Raw genomic sequence first — 15986 nt, 5'->3', positions numbered from 1 at the left:
ACGGAAAACAATCTCAAAATCATTTTGGTAAGTTTAAGTGTCCGAAAGTTGAAACCATATAAAGCGACACAAAGAGGCCGTGCACCCGGCTATGTCATGAAAGGGTTAAAAAGCATTGTCCTTATACCCAAGCAAACAACATCACACATGGCAGGCGCATATACGCTGGCTATGCAGCACGTGTAAGATACAGAGAAGACATGTCCAGACAAATCCACTGCAAAATCTTCATGTGAAATCAAGAGCCATGACCTGGATAAAATCTTTCCTACATAAACAAGAACATTTTTTCCACTCAGTCTCGTAAACAAAACAATTTGCTGTACAACCCAGAAAATGCACAGAGGGTCCCAATACAGCTATGGGTTACAACAGCTTCTAGGTCAATGCATCAGTTATCTGTCAGACTTGGCACGCTCTTTCTAGTGCAAACTGCTTGCGCAGGTATTTAGAGGGAACCCGTCATCAGAAATTGACATAATAAACCACTACCAGTATGTTGTCAAGAAGCTCAACAAATTCCAGATCATGTTTCTTTCATGACCCAGTGTGGAGGCATCATTTATAAAATCAACTTTGAAGCGAGATGTAAATTGGTTGTATAAAGTCAAGGAGGTGGAGATTTTCACACTGAAGTCAAGCTCTCTCTTCCTATTGTAATTGATGGTTCTACATCCAGAGACATCAGTAACCAGATCTCCCGAAGTCTGATGCACAATGTCAATCACAGAGGAGGAGGCGATCAGAGTTCCAAACTATGACTTCAGTGTTAAACTCTCCGACTCTATGACTTTATACAACAAATTTACATCTCACTTTAAAGTTGATTTTGTAGATGATGCCACCGCACTGGACCATGAAAGAAAGAAAAACTAGAGGGTGTTACGCTGCCTGACAATATACTAGTATTGGTTTATTAGATCAATTGCTGCTGACAGGTTCCCTTTAAGAAGTGTCTGCACGCAACCCTTTTGTGGTTGCGCTAGGCACCATCCGACACAAATTAGGGGCCGTTCCGGTGTTCAGTCAGACATTGCAACAGATTTATCATGCAAAGTCCGACAGAATTGAGTCACACGTGACCTATGTTAACCCCTAGGGGACTCAGCCTATTTTGGCCTAAAGGACGCGGCCCCATTTTTCAAATCTGTCCTGTGTCACTATAAGTGGTTATAGCTTTGGAACGCTATGAGATATCCAGGGGATTTTGAGATTGTTTTCTCGTGACACATTGTACTTCAAATTAGTTTAAAAATTTGGATGAAATCTTTTGCGTTTAGTTATGAAAAAAAACAAAAATTTGGCAAAAATTTTGAAAAATTCTTTATTTTCAACGTTCTAAATTCTCTACTTTTGATGCAGATAGTCAAAGCACCCAAATAAATTCATAACTTACATTTCCCAAATGGTTTTTTAAGATTCCACATATTTTACTAGAATGTTATGAGGCTCAGAATTTGGGTGCCATTTTTCACATTTTTTGTAAAATCGCCAAAACCCGTACTTAGATGGACCTGCTCAACTTCTAATTGACACAGAGGCCTAAATAATAGCTAGACTCATAAATTACCCCATTGTGGAAACTACACCCCTCAACGTATGAAAAACTACTTTTAAGAAGTTTGTTAACCCTTTACGTGTTTTATAGGGGTTAAAACAAAACGGAGGTGGAGTCTGCAAATTGTAATATTTTTTCACAATACACTCATTTTGGGTGGAAAATTAAACATTTAAAATGGATTAAATGAAAAAAGGCTCCACAAAGTTTGATACCCAATTTCTCCCGAGTAAACGGATACCCCATATGTGCTGGTAACCTGCTGTATGGGCGCACGGCCGGGCATAGAAGGGAAGGAGGCGCCATCCAGATCAGATTTGCTATGTCACATTGTACAGGCTATAATTTTTTTCTTTTTTTTAATGTGGACATATAGGGGCTTATTTCTTTTGCCACATGAGATGCACTTTTCTGGTACATAAATTTGGAGCCTCTATAGCTAATTGGTGAGATTTAATTAACTCTTTGTTGGTGGAGGAAATGAAAATCATCAATTTTTAGGAAAATTTTTATGTGTTTTTTTTTTTGGCCGTTAACCATACCATAAAAATAGTATATTATTTTTATTCTATGGGTCGCCACGATTATGAAAATACTTCATTTATATATATTAATTTTTTACCATTTTTACTGAATAAAAAGTAATTTGGCAAAATTGTTGTTAATTTTAGCATCACCGTCTTTCATATGTATAACTTTTTTATTTTTCACCTCACAAATCTGTTTAAGGGCTTATTTTATGCGAGAATGATTGCTCTTTTTAGTGGTCTTATTTTAGATTGCGTAACTTTTTAAAATCACTTTTTTTAGAGCATTTTTAAAGGGCATTAATAAAAAATCATCTTTTTCAGAGAGAGTTTTTTTAGGTTGTTTTTTACCGGGTTCACTTTGCGGATCTAATAACGATTCTGTTTTATTATACAGATTGTTACGGACGCAGGGATACCAAATATGTAGGGGTTTTGTGTATTTTATTCAATTGTACTGAATAAAAACTAATTTGGAGAAAATCTTATTCATTTTAGCATTACCATCTTTTTGTATGCATAACTTTTTTATTTTTTGGCTGACAAATCTTGTTAGGGGCTTATTTTTTGCGAGAACAGTTGTTCTTTTTAGTGGGCTTATTTTAGAGTGCATAAAATTTTTTAAATCACTTTTTAGAGCATTTTTTTTTATAGGGTATTAATTAAAAATTATCTTTTTTCGGAACGTTTTTTGCGTTTTTTTCCTCCGGCGTTTACCGTGCGGGTCCAGTAACGATTCTGTTTTATTATGCAGATTGTTACGGACGCGGCAATACCAAATATGCGGGGTTTTTTTGTGTTTTTATGTTTTTTATACTAAGTTTTTTTGTGGGAAAGTGACATTTTAGGGGCTTATATTTTATGTATTTATTTTTTATTTATTATAATGTGTAGTGTTAACTGTTTTTGCTTTTTTTTACTTTTACATACTTGAACTTAAACCAGTGATGCTCTGATCACTGGTTTAAGTCCAATACACTGCTCTACAATACTATTTTATTGTAGAGCAGTGTAAACTGTCTGAGCAAGCTTGCACATGCTCAGACAGTTTGCAGTCAGACCCGGAAGGGGTCTGGCTGCCATGGAGACCGGGCAGCTCCGGGGCACATGCCAGTCCTCAGAGCTGCCCGGAAGAGGATCGGATCCCCCGGTAAGCGGCACGGGGGATCCGATCCACAGCAGGAACACCCTTACACGCCGCGGTCATGCTTGACCGCGGCGTGTAAGGGGTTAACACCTGCGATCGGAGTCGGCTTCGATCGCGGGTGTTACAGCGCGGTGTCAGCTGTGATAGACAGCTGACAGCCGCTGCTTCTGGTACCGGCTCCGTTCGTGAGCCGGTCCCAGAAGCTGGACATTATACTACGTCCCGGTGCGCTAAGCATCTAGCCCCGGGGACGTAGTATAATGTCGTGGTGCGCCTAGGGGTTAAAGGGCGTGTGACAGCAACGCAGAGAATCAGGATTAGAAGCATTGAGATGACTCTACAGTGTTCTCTAAGGTACTGTCCAGGGTTTATGTAGCTGATCGGAGGTGACAGGTTCCCTTTAAATTACCAAATTTATACAGGTTTTATAATGTTTTCATACACTTACAAATATTAAAACCTCCTGTACAAAAAGAAAAAGCTTCATCTTGCCCTCTTCTGGCACAAATAACTTTGTCATGCTTCAGTGTACGGAGTTGTGGTCAGGGTCATTATTTTTAACTTTTGATGACATTTTCAATGCAACAATTTTAAGGACTGTATGGTCTTTTGATCACTTTGTACTGAATTCTTTTTAGATTTTTCAAAATGGCAAAAAGGTGCCATTTGCCTTTGGGCGCTATTTTCCGTTACAGGGCTAAAAGCAGAGGAAAAAATGTTATTATATTTTGACATTTTGGCCGCGATGATACCTAACATGTTTATGATTTTTAATGTTTGTTTATGTTTATATCAGTTTTAGGGTGATTTGAATTTTTTTTTTTTACTATATTACCCTCGAGGGTACTTTAACCCTAAAATGTCTGATTGATCTTACCATATACTGACATGATACCTTATGGCAGTATATGGGGACTTTAAACATCTATTACAATGGGCAAATCGCCTATAACAACACATGACTCGAGGCGGCCATAGTGACCAAGCGAAACCAACATGGCGCCGCCACCAGGATTTAAAAGCCTCCGGAAGCTTTGCTGCAGGACCGCGTGGGTTACCAGTGGGTGTTTGCAGCAATATGTAGCAAACGCCCACCTTGTATAGAGAGGGCTCAGTTGGTGAGCCCTCTCCATATAGCAGGAAACAACGTGTGACATCATAGTAGGTTACGGGTTAAAGCAGTTCTGTTGTCAACCCACTTTTATATTTTCCATAGTGAATATTGTTAGAAGCAGCTATAAATAAGATATAAGTGCATATACATGTGTGTGTGTCATGTACACAATAACATGGAGGGTTATAATTAAGAGTGTCGCAGGGCTGGGTCAGGGTTTCGGAGAATTCACAGGGAAGCAGTGAAGAGTCACTTGTATGTTCCCTGGGTTGGATCCAGCCCAATGTCAGGTGTGTGACACCTCCAACCTTTCTTTGCTGCATCCCTGCAGTCGCACTGTTTATACATTACACCAGTATACATTCTACATTACCTAATGTGGTCAGCAGCTACTAGGCCCCCAGGATAAGAAGACTGTCTGACAGTGCATATATACATATGTGTGTATGAGTGTATAAATGTATGGATGTGTATACGCTGTATATGCTTTATATGTGTATGATGTCTACATGCTGTATGTGTGTATATACTGTATGCATATGAGTGTGTGTGTGATGTATGGTGTGTATATATTCTATATGTATATATATATATATATGCAGAAAGTGTGTATATGCTGTGTTTATACTGTATGTATGAGTATATTTGGGGGTTTATATACTGTATATCTTAGTATATGATATATATATATATATATATATATATATATATATATATATATATATATATACACATACACACTATGTGTATATAATGTGTATGTACTATACAGCTTGTGTGTATAAGTGTGTATACCATATATATCTGAGTATAAGCCAATTTTTGTGCTGAAAGCTCCCCAATCGACTTATACTCGGGTATATTTAAAAAAAAAAAAATTACTTAGTATTCACCATTCCGACACCCCGGGCAGCTCCTCTTCTATCTTCATTTGCGTGGATAGTATGAAGATAGTAAAGGAGCTGCCCGGGGTGTCGGAATGGTGAGTACTCTGTTTATTTTTTATGTGCTGGCCATACTGGAGGATGGTTATATACTACAGGGGAGGCAGGCTGGCTATATACTACAGGGGGCTGGCTATATACCACTGGGGGCTGGACTGGCTACATACAGGCGAGGCCGTGACCAATGCATTTCCCTAGGCTTACATTCAAGTCAATATGCTTTACCAGTTTTTGGTGGTAAAATTACGTACCTTGGCTTATACTCAGGTCGGCTTATACTCGATTGTATACTGTACTTTTTTTTTTTCTTACAAAGGGGGGCCCTACATAAAAATCTGCTATGGGAACCAGCCTCTCTTAGTGAAGTCCCTGAATCCCTGTATCCCTGTCAGTCTTAAAACGGAAGCAGTGGAAACACCGAGGGCATCGTCACTTTTTATTGTGCTCCCTTTATGTTATTCAGCCCTGCGGTTTGTCATTTAATAGCAGCTTGTTTATTTTTATAGAGTTTGTAACAGCACCACATGGATGCACCTCACTGGTCTGTGACCGCCAGTCTGTAGCGCGTATCACAGCAGCTGGACCGCATTTAATAACTGTAAAAATCACTTCTTGCACAACTTATTTACGTAAGGAAGAAAAAAACTTCTCTCCAACAGGTTCAACATGAAGCACAATGCTGCCCCCTGATGGAAGCCAATGGTAAACAAATTGCATAATCCAATCTTTCTAAAATGCTCTGTACACTCTACAATGTTCTGTAGTTTATATTTGCCATTTTTGTTTGTGGAAGTGAAGACATTTATACAAAAAATAACAGCGGGATCTGAACATTATCACCCCCAACAACCACAAATGACCCATGTAAATGAAGTGATGGACTGCACGAGTGATAACTTCTTTATTCCCTTCTATGGGGCTACTGAAGCATCTAGTGTGGCTGTCCCACAGAAGTGAATCGAACACAGTAATTATGGGGATGTTCCTATTCTCCTTTATGAATGTGCTGGTGATAGGCTGAAGAGTCCTGCTGCTTCATTCACAGCACTGCCAAAGACAGATGAATACCGTACATGGCTGTATCTGGAATGGAGCAGCAGTGCAGAACCCTTGTCCTGTTCCCTGGTCACCAAGAGGTTAAAGCAAAATACAGGTCTTGCCACAATTCATACCTACACACCCTTTTGCTCTCATGGCTGGTGGCAGATGATGTAGCCCGTTTGCTCCGCATTTAAAAAAATTTTCAAGAATTTTTCTTCAGAAAAACGTAGACTGAAGCCGTGTTTCTGGTAGCAAAGGTTCCTCGGATGTGGCAGATCAGCTGTACGATCCGGAGGCTGTGATCAAAGAAGATAAAGAAACTGTGATTTCAGGAAGTGCATTTCTCTAAAATACTGTTAATCATGGCCGGAAAAAGGAGGCAAATCCTTCCTTCTATTGCCATCTGACTACCATAGGCACCCACGCAGGAAAGGTGGCTGACTCTGATATGGCCTGTCACATGTGGAAGTTGCCAATCAGTTTCTCAGACAAAGGAACTTTAAGTACCGTATTTTTCGGACTATAAGGCGCACTAAAAATCCTTAGATTTTCTCAGAAAACAAAGGTGCGCCTTATAGTCCAGTGTGCCTTATATATAAACCGTACTTACAGACAACAGCTGCCTTGAACTGTGCACAAGTCTTCCACCTGCTGGTCATTCATCCTTATAATCAGGTGCGCCTTATACTCCGGTGCGCCTTATATATGAACCTAGATGTTTTAGCAGGCATTTATTGATGGTAGGCCTTATACTCCGGTGCGCCTTATAGTCCGGAAAATACTGTATGTAAAGTTTACTCTGGTTTTGAACATTTTGGACTGGCACCATTTATGAGAAATGCACAGGCTAGTTGTCCCAGACCCCCTAAGAGAAAATCTAGTTAAGTTTTGTTATTCAGCTATAAAACCCGCAATCAATTAAGCATCCAGTAATTATTTTGCCAGGTTGTCAACCAGCTTTAATCAGGAACAGACTTTTAAATAACTTGATGGCAGTAGTGCATACAGAGCATTTGATGTGGTCGTCACCTCCACGCTCGATTGCTTAGTCTATGTAATAAGTTTAGACAAGACGGATTATCACATCACATTGTTCTCTCCGTGTATTACTGACAGCGACAAGTGCGCTCGCTATAACACCCGTCTGCGCCCTGTCTACACGGCAAAGCATGCAGGTGCTGACCTCACTGCACAAAGGTTACCGCAATCACATCCACAGAGATGGCGTCACAGGGTGTAAGTCACCTCCACCACATAAGAGTCCGCCATGGAGCTGCACGTCAGACACGCTCAGATAGGAAAGTGACATTTATGGTGTGGTAAGACGTAATATGGTCTTTTATAAGAGAATTTGATAGTAAACGAGTCTTGTAAATTCTCAGAGTATGACGTTACTATATTTAACCGATGTGACCTATGTTACAGTATTTTTATATGATCATCCACGTAAGGTGTGAAGGAGACCATATTAGGGAATATTTCATGCAAAACCTGATGTGATGTTCAATTTGGAGGAAAATTTATATCTTATTACGATATCCAACTACTTAAATGGGAAGTATAGATTTTTGTAATGATCTTTTTATACCTGGCCATGACGAAGGGCATCCTCTGCACCTAGAGGAAGATGTATCACATGGATTCTTTCTTGTAAAAGCAGGGACACAATGGACCTGGCCGACACCGCTGTATTCTTGAGGATAATTGGAATTAACCTTTATAATAAAGGAAACAGGACATAATAAAGAAAATGCTGAGTCAAAACACCACTGCCCTAAGCAAGCTAATTATCATGCCACCCTCATTACCACATACCCCCTTCCTCCCAATCCCTATGTGCCATAACCTCCGGGTATAATTTTCACACTGCACTGGTTAAATATTTAACCCCAAATAATTCCACTTAATGTTACACAACACAGCACTGCAGATCCAGAGCGAGGCAGAACAAGCTGCTGGCGTGCAAATACTAATGGATTCTCCCCCTCATGTAAATAAACAATCCCCCTCTCCCTATAAATAGCAATGTGAGTAATACCAAACGCTGGGAAAGCTGGGTGAGATCCAGAGAGGAAGCTTTTACTGCTCCTTTAACGATGTCACCCAGCTTTCCAAGATTCTGCATAACATGACACTAGCTCATGCGCAACTTAATAGATGCATTAGCCATTCAAGGGGCTGTATGATGTTCAATAATACTAACCCAATGGTCGATTAAATTCAAAGTATTTATGACTGGAGATTCAGAAGCGTGGGAAAGCTGGGTGACGACCTCATACTTCAACTGCGATTATAGCCACAACGGGGAGCAGGCTGAGACTTGTAGTTGTGCAGGCAGCTTTATGGCGGACGCTATGATGCAGGGAGCTACATATAGATATCTATAGATCTCAATGGTATGATTATATACGGTATTATTGGCAGGTTCATGATCTGGTCTATAAAATGTTTATTCTGCACTTTGTGATATTATCATGTGGCACAGACCGCACCCAGTGCCCTACATACACATAGAAGCAGCCACCATTGTATGGGCAGGACCTGGCACCTGTATAGAGAAAACATTATCTGCAGCACATTCCAGCATCTATACCCTGCCAATGCCGCACCCTCTGTATACTGAAGCTTTGTATACTACACCCTTCACACAGTACCCATATATACTGGACTGTTCTGTATCCTGTAACTATCCAACTCCGCATATAGCATATATATCACCTTCTGTATGTAGCACCAGTATACACTATATATACCATGTATACGTGTCCCTCTCCTCAGTGTATGCTATATGTACTCTGTATACGTGCCGCTCTCCTCTGTACACTATATATACCCTGTATACGTGTCCCTCTCCTCAGTATACAATATATACCATCCTGCATACATGTCTCTCCTCAGTATACACTATATATACCCTGTATACGTGTCCTTCTCCTCAGTATACACTATATATACCCTGTATACGTGTCCTTCTCCTCAGTATACACTATATATACCCTGTATACGTGTCCTTCTCCTCAGTATACACTATATATACCCTATATACGTGTCCTTCTCCTCAGTATACACTATATATACCCTATATACGTGTCCTTCTCCTCAGTATACACTATATATACCCTGTATACGTGTCCTTCTCCTCAGTATACACTATATATACCCTGTATACGTGTCCTTCTCCTCAGTATACACTATATATACCCTGTATACGTGTCCTTCTCCTCAGTATACACTATATATACCCTATATACGTGTGCTTCTCCTCAGTATACACTATATATACCCTGTATACGTGTCCTTCTCCTCAGTATACACTATATATACCCTGTATACGTGTCCTTCTCCTCAGTATACACTATATATACCCTGTATACGTGTCCTTCTCCTCAGTATACACTATATATACCCTGTATACGTGTCCTTCTCCTCAGTATACGTGTCTCTCCCCTGAGTATATGCTGTATATACCCTGTATACGTGTCTCTCCCCTCAGTATATGCTGTGTATACCCTGTATACGTGTCCTTCTCCTCAGTATACACTATATATACCCTGTATACGTGTAGTTCTCCACAGTAGACACTATATACCATCCTGTATGTGTCTGCGCTGTAGTTTCCCGCCTCTGACCTCCTTCTCCGCTCCAGTTCAGTTCTGCGCGCCCCTCTCCCTGGGACGCCTCTGATTGGTGGCGGAGTAGCAGGGGCGTGGTCAGGGCTTGTATATAAGACGCGGCGCTGCGCCGTCTCTTCATTCTCAGCTCACACTGGGCTTTACACTACAAGTGACGTCATCACACTGAGCTCGCACACTACTGCCAGTGACGTCATCATGTGCCTGGAGTCCGGAGACAGAATGCACCGCCGCAGACCGAACCCTCTGCCCGTGCTGTGCCTCCAGGACAGCGGCTCAGACACTGACAGTGAGCCACCCCGGCTGCCCAGCCGCCTGCCAGCCCGCAACAGCCACCCGGAGATCTTCACCTTCGATGTGGAGTCTGTGACTGCAGCTCCAGCCAAGCCTCCGCTCAGGAGGGGGCCCTCAGGGGCCAAGGGCAAGCGACCCCGCAGGGTCCTGTATCCTGCTAAGGTGCGGAGGTACCTACCTCCCCCAGAGACTGACCGGCCCCTGCGCTGGTTCTACCTGCTCTGCCTCTTGGTGTTCGTGCAGATTTGCTATGAAGATGCGGTACCGGAGGAGATGCCACTGCAGGTTACCAAGCCTCTGCATGGACTGCAACCGCTGACCCTGCTGACCTCGCAACCTGCCCTGGCCTTCTCCAATCACAGCCTGCAGCCCCCCATCCAGGACATCACCCTGACCTGGGTGTACCACCAGCGCTGACACCCATGGGTGTCACCCCAGACTATACACTACAGCCAGGCGCTGCTGCTGCTAGATCTGTGACCCCCAGGAGAAGACTGGGGACCCCAAGATACAAGGGGACTGAATGCATGAAGGAGCCCCCCGGGGCCACACTGCAGAGGAGACTAGAATAAGGACTATGCACTAAAGGACCTGCAGGGACTGATCATGAACTGACACTGGAATTAATTGCACTAAGGATCTATCAACTATTTATGTTATTTACTATTTATAATAATATTATTATTTATGATATTTAATATGTCTGATGACTTGTGCCAATAAATTTAATATTGAATATATTTCTTGTCTCTGGAATTTTCTATTAAGGTCAAAATGGGGTGTGTATCACCTAAGAAGCATAGATCTAGAGGTAGCTACAGTATCTCAAAAATGGGGGTGTGTGTCTCTTTAAGAAGCGAAGATAAAGAGGGACTCTAACTCCACAACCCCCATACTGCACAATGTGGGGCACCAGTAGTATCCCTGCCTATTGCATGGCATCTGTTGTGGATGTTGGGAGTGGTAGTAGTGGTTAGTAACAGAAGATGGGCAAATACTTACACAATGTGGTCAGGAAGCGCCAACACTGTAAAAGAGGAAGGTGAAAGGATCTGACGTGTGGAGATTGGGAAATTTTTACGCTATAAAAATAATAACCAAATGAAGTGATGAAATATCAATTTCAATAATTAGGAAAAAACATAAGGGGCAGCAAAAAATTGTTCCCCGGACCCCAGAATGGTGAGGAGTCTTATCTATGAAGTAAAGAAAATCCAATGGCACAGTATGTGCCCACCCCGGGGCCAACCAGACCCTCCACCTATGTTGGGGTAATTGGGCAGTGCTGCAACTGCTTTACAAAAGCAAGAACTAAAAATTCAGCACTTTTTAAAAAATCTACTTCACATATTTATCCATCACTTGTGTCCTAATATATATATATATATATGGTATTTATTCAATTCTTATCTCTCTATAAACACAAACTCATCCCCCTCCACATTTTTCATAGAAAAGATTCAATATTAATGTCTATTTTCATGCACCCGTACACTTTCTATATGGGGTCCATTAGTAAAATATCTATTTCTTATCTACATATTATTCATATATTTATCCAATTACCTCTCTCATATTTATGTATCCAGCTCACCTCTGTCCATCTATGTATGTATGTACCGGTATGTATCTCCTATTTATCATCTTCTACATATATCTCATATTACTCATATACAGTATATAGTAAATCCATCTCTACTTTCCAGCTGTAGACATTTATTGTGTCTCAGCATGAGAAGATTTATTAGAATTTCTTTTACCTCCATTACAGATCATATAAGATGATATTACGTATTTTACTTCTATAAATTTTCCTATAACGGAGCAGAACCATGGCACACGGATAATAGATGCGACCCCCAGCCTCACATCCCTCTTCTTCTAGTGTTCATCCTGATAACTAGCACATGCCACATATATGTGACCACCTTTTCTATACATGGCAGGAGGGATTTAAAGGACATTTACCACCAGAATGAAAGACTGTATGCAAATGAGTGTGAGGGACTCCAGGCTTCATTAGCATCTATGCACCCTGGAGCCCCTCAAGCTCATTTGCATACAGTCATTCATCCTGGTGCTAGATGCCCTTTAAGTTACCATAATTCTTGACCTATAGATTATTACATTATGGGGGTGGTGTAGGCAGTGTGCAGGATTGTGGTATGCCCCCCTTCATGACCCGCCACAGCCACTTGGCAAAGGGGAAATTCCTGTCCGTGTGCCAAGAATTGTGTCTATTTCAGGGCTTGTACACCAAAAAACTGGCACATAAGCCCCTATAAATCCCCCCCACCCTCTCGATTTGCACAGGGTTTATCCTCTGACATATAATAATTCCTGGGATTTACTAATCTTTGCTTTATGTTGCTCACAGATAAGAGAGGACACAGTGTCCCAGATAGGAAGCCCCGACCCCGGAATCGGATATAAAGTAGTAAATAATCCCTGTCCACATCCCGATATGTGTCATTGTATCCCGATAACTGTTCTTATTTTAGATTTGGACCTCCCCTACACCAAGGTCCCTGAGGGCACCAGATACCACTGTATGGAGAGCTGTGTAATACATAGATCCTGCACTTGAATATTGTCACCGTATTCGGGGGTAGATTTGGGATGACCACCTATGAGCTGACCCGGATAAATCACGTTGTGATGTCACAGTTCTCCATATATTATCTTATGTATTTCTGCACGGCTCAGGATGCACTTAGGCTATGTCTATGTGTGGAGTGAAGACGTGTTCACCACGACATATACATTCTTGTTCTGTATAACACACAGGGTGGAGCAGACAGGTAATTCCTTCTATATTACCGTCTTCTTGTAAAGGAATGTAAAGCGATACAGGCACGGCGCACAGCCAAGGCCCGGGGCTAGGGCAGGCACCCAGCCGCTCATCACAGCATTATGCAGCAAGTTCTTACCTAGCAACCAGCATCAAAAATATGTACACGTGTACCCCAATATTTTCTAGTAGTAAGTTACATGTGCCCCTCAAAAATACATGTCACAGTGCCCCCAGAGATCTCAGCCACAGTGCACCTAGAAGAGTTATGGTCACAGCACTGCAGAGATCTCAGAAGCGGTGCCCCCAGAAGGGTTATGTTCTCAGAGCCCCAGAGTCCCCAGAAGTATCACAGCCACAGTGGCCCCCAGAAGTATCACAGCCACAGTGCACCTAGAAAAGTTATGGTCACAGCACTGCAGGGATCTCAGAAGCAGTGCCCCCTGAAGAGTTATGTTCTCGGAGCCCCAGAAAAATCAGACCCACAGTGCCCCCAGAAGAGTTATGATCACAGTGCCCCCAGAAGAATCACAGCCACAGTGTCCCCAGAAGAATCACAGCAAAAGTGCCCTCTAAAGTCTTATGATCTAGGCACTGCAAAGATCCGAGCCACAGTACGCCCAGAAGAATTTCAGCAATATAGCCACCAGAACAATCACAGCAACAGACCCCTCAGAAGAATCAGAGCTGCAGTGCCCCAAGAGGAATCACAGCAATAGTGCCCCCAGAAGAGTTATGAGCACAGCACCGCAGAGATCTCTGCTACAGCGCCCCTAGATCAATCACAGCAACAATGCCGCAGAATAATCACAGAGATAGACCCCCCCAGAAAAAAATCACAGCAATAGTGCCCCCAGAGGAATCACAGCAATAGTTCCCCCAGAAGAGTTATGAGCACAGCACTGCAGAGATCTCTGCTACAGTGCCCCTGGATCAATCACAGCAACAATGCTGCAGAATAATCACAGAGATAGACACTCCCAGAAAAAAATCACAGCAGCAGTGGCCCCAGATTAATCATAGAAACGGTAAATCCAAATCAGTCATAGCCACTGTGCCCCCAGAAAAATAATCATCGTCTGAGTGTACCCAGAATATTCATGACCACAGTCCCAGCTGAAGAGCAGTAGTTACAGCCACAGGTTCCCCAAAAGTGGTGTTCCCCAGAAAATTATAGTCACATTGCTCCCAGAAGAGTCACAACCACATACATAGTCAAAGTGCCCTCCAAAAAGTCACTGTGCCTTGGTAAAAATCACAACTATAGTGCACCTAGATCCAGCAACACCCACATATTTTACCGTCTACTACGGTGCACCTACGGGGACCCCTATCTATTACAAAAGATGTGTCCCCTGATGGCCTTCAGTAAACCTATTCAATCAAGTCACTGGATCGTCAACTAAAAGGACCATTTGCACCTGGCTGCAAGAGAAGGGAAGGTGGAGTTTGGATCCTAAAGGTGAAATGAGGTCCACACAGAATTTCTGACTTGTTTGTTGCCCTGACTGTACGGCTCAGATCTTCTCATATAAGGCAGTTACAGTGGGTTCTGCAGAGTCATTGTGAGGTTGTCTCATAAATATAATATATTCCATATAAATAAATATCCTGTCCCACAAACTGCCATATATCCCCGGGCCGAAAACCTGTTATTTATACTCTGACAGGATACAAGCGCTTGCAACAAAAACATGGAAAAATTCCTTCCAGACCGCAGCAAGTTGTCCGGCTTCCTGTCAATGTCCCCCTTTCCATGTATTAAAACCCTGGAGGTGAAGTCTCAGCATCTCTACCGGCCTAATCTTATTATCATCACTAATAAGACAGAGAAGAGCAAAATTGTTAAAATTCTCTGAATTATTCAAATTCCATTGTTTAATTTCTATGGAAAAAGTTTGGTTTCTTTGACTAGACTACATAAGGTTTTGCAGGAACTGTATGAACGATCATATGTAACACTTTTTGTGTGTCGGTCTTCACTGCAGTTCTAGAATTATATACATTGTTGCCAGGGGAGCAAAAAAGTGGGAGGCAGGAGGCCAGCAATCGAGTCAGCCCTTGGTCCAGGAATAAAATCTCTACATTGAGAGGAAAATACCTGGAGGAAAAAACTGTCCTGCAAAAATTTGCTATAAAGCTCTACCATGAACCATGCAGCTCAGGATAAGCAGAGCCTTTTAGATAAAACTCTACAGGAAATATTAAAAGTTGACCTGTCTTGTCAATGGTGAACTTTTTTGAATTGTTAGGTTAAACAAAACTTCAAAATGAATTAAGACCCCAAAAAACATTCTGACTCCACAGCAGATCTGTAAACACTCAACCCTAGACCTCTAAACTGATTCAGACCCTAGACCAGACCCCTAAAATGTATTCAGACCTCAGAATAGACCCCTACATTAATTCTGACCCCAAAATAGGCCCCTAAACTAACTCAGAACCAAGACCATAAACCATAAAACTAACATATATCCATACCTCCCAACATTTGTGAAAGGGAAAGAGGGACAAAATGGCGGCACGCGTAGGGTGCCGCGGCGATCCCCCTAAGCCACACCCCCAATCACTCCCTGGCCACGCCCCAAATTTTAGCCATATTATAATAATAAAAATGATCTCAATAAAAAAAAAAAATTTATATCATCCTCATTGGGATTAGAACCCAGAACCTGCAGTGTCCATGTATAATAATGTCACAGCGCCTCAACCAACTGAGCTATAACCTCAGTGATTATCTAGGGGTTGAATTTTGGTAACTAAGAACTATGACTACTGTTACACTGTGACACAGATTTAATGCCTTGGTATATAGGGAGGGATCTTCTCAGAGATTATTGTAATTATTGAGACTATTATTATTATTATGGATATTATTATTATTGAGATGATTATTATTATTTTTACTATTATTAATAATCATCTCCATAATAATAAA

General features: G+C 41.7%; 1 protein-coding gene across 4 annotated transcripts in view; it reads right to left on the bottom strand.

Moving 5' to 3' along the window:
- RNF208 (ring finger protein 208) overlaps nt 1-9989 on the bottom strand; it is a 177811-nt gene extending 167822 nt beyond the window's left edge. The window contains exons 1-3 of one of the 4 annotated variants that reach the window (XM_072125243.1): nt 9921-9989; nt 7920-8046; nt 6463-6627 (exon numbers count right to left, since the gene is read on the bottom strand). The gene's annotated coding sequence lies outside the window, so the exon portion shown is untranslated. Of the gene's footprint in view, nt 1-6462; nt 6628-7919; nt 8047-8534; nt 8681-9920 lie in introns of those variants that run through there. The other 3 variants (XM_072125244.1, XM_072125246.1, XM_072125245.1) reach the window with 3 other exon arrangements.
- Nucleotides 9990-15986: the final 5997 nt, after the last annotated feature.

This window comes from Engystomops pustulosus, chromosome 9, assembly GCF_040894005.1.
Source record: "Engystomops pustulosus chromosome 9, aEngPut4.maternal, whole genome shotgun sequence".
Classification (NCBI taxonomy): Eukaryota; Metazoa; Chordata; class Amphibia; order Anura; family Leptodactylidae; genus Engystomops; species Engystomops pustulosus.
Note: the sequence above shows the minus strand (reverse complement) of the source record. Positions and strands in the feature narration are given on the sequence as shown.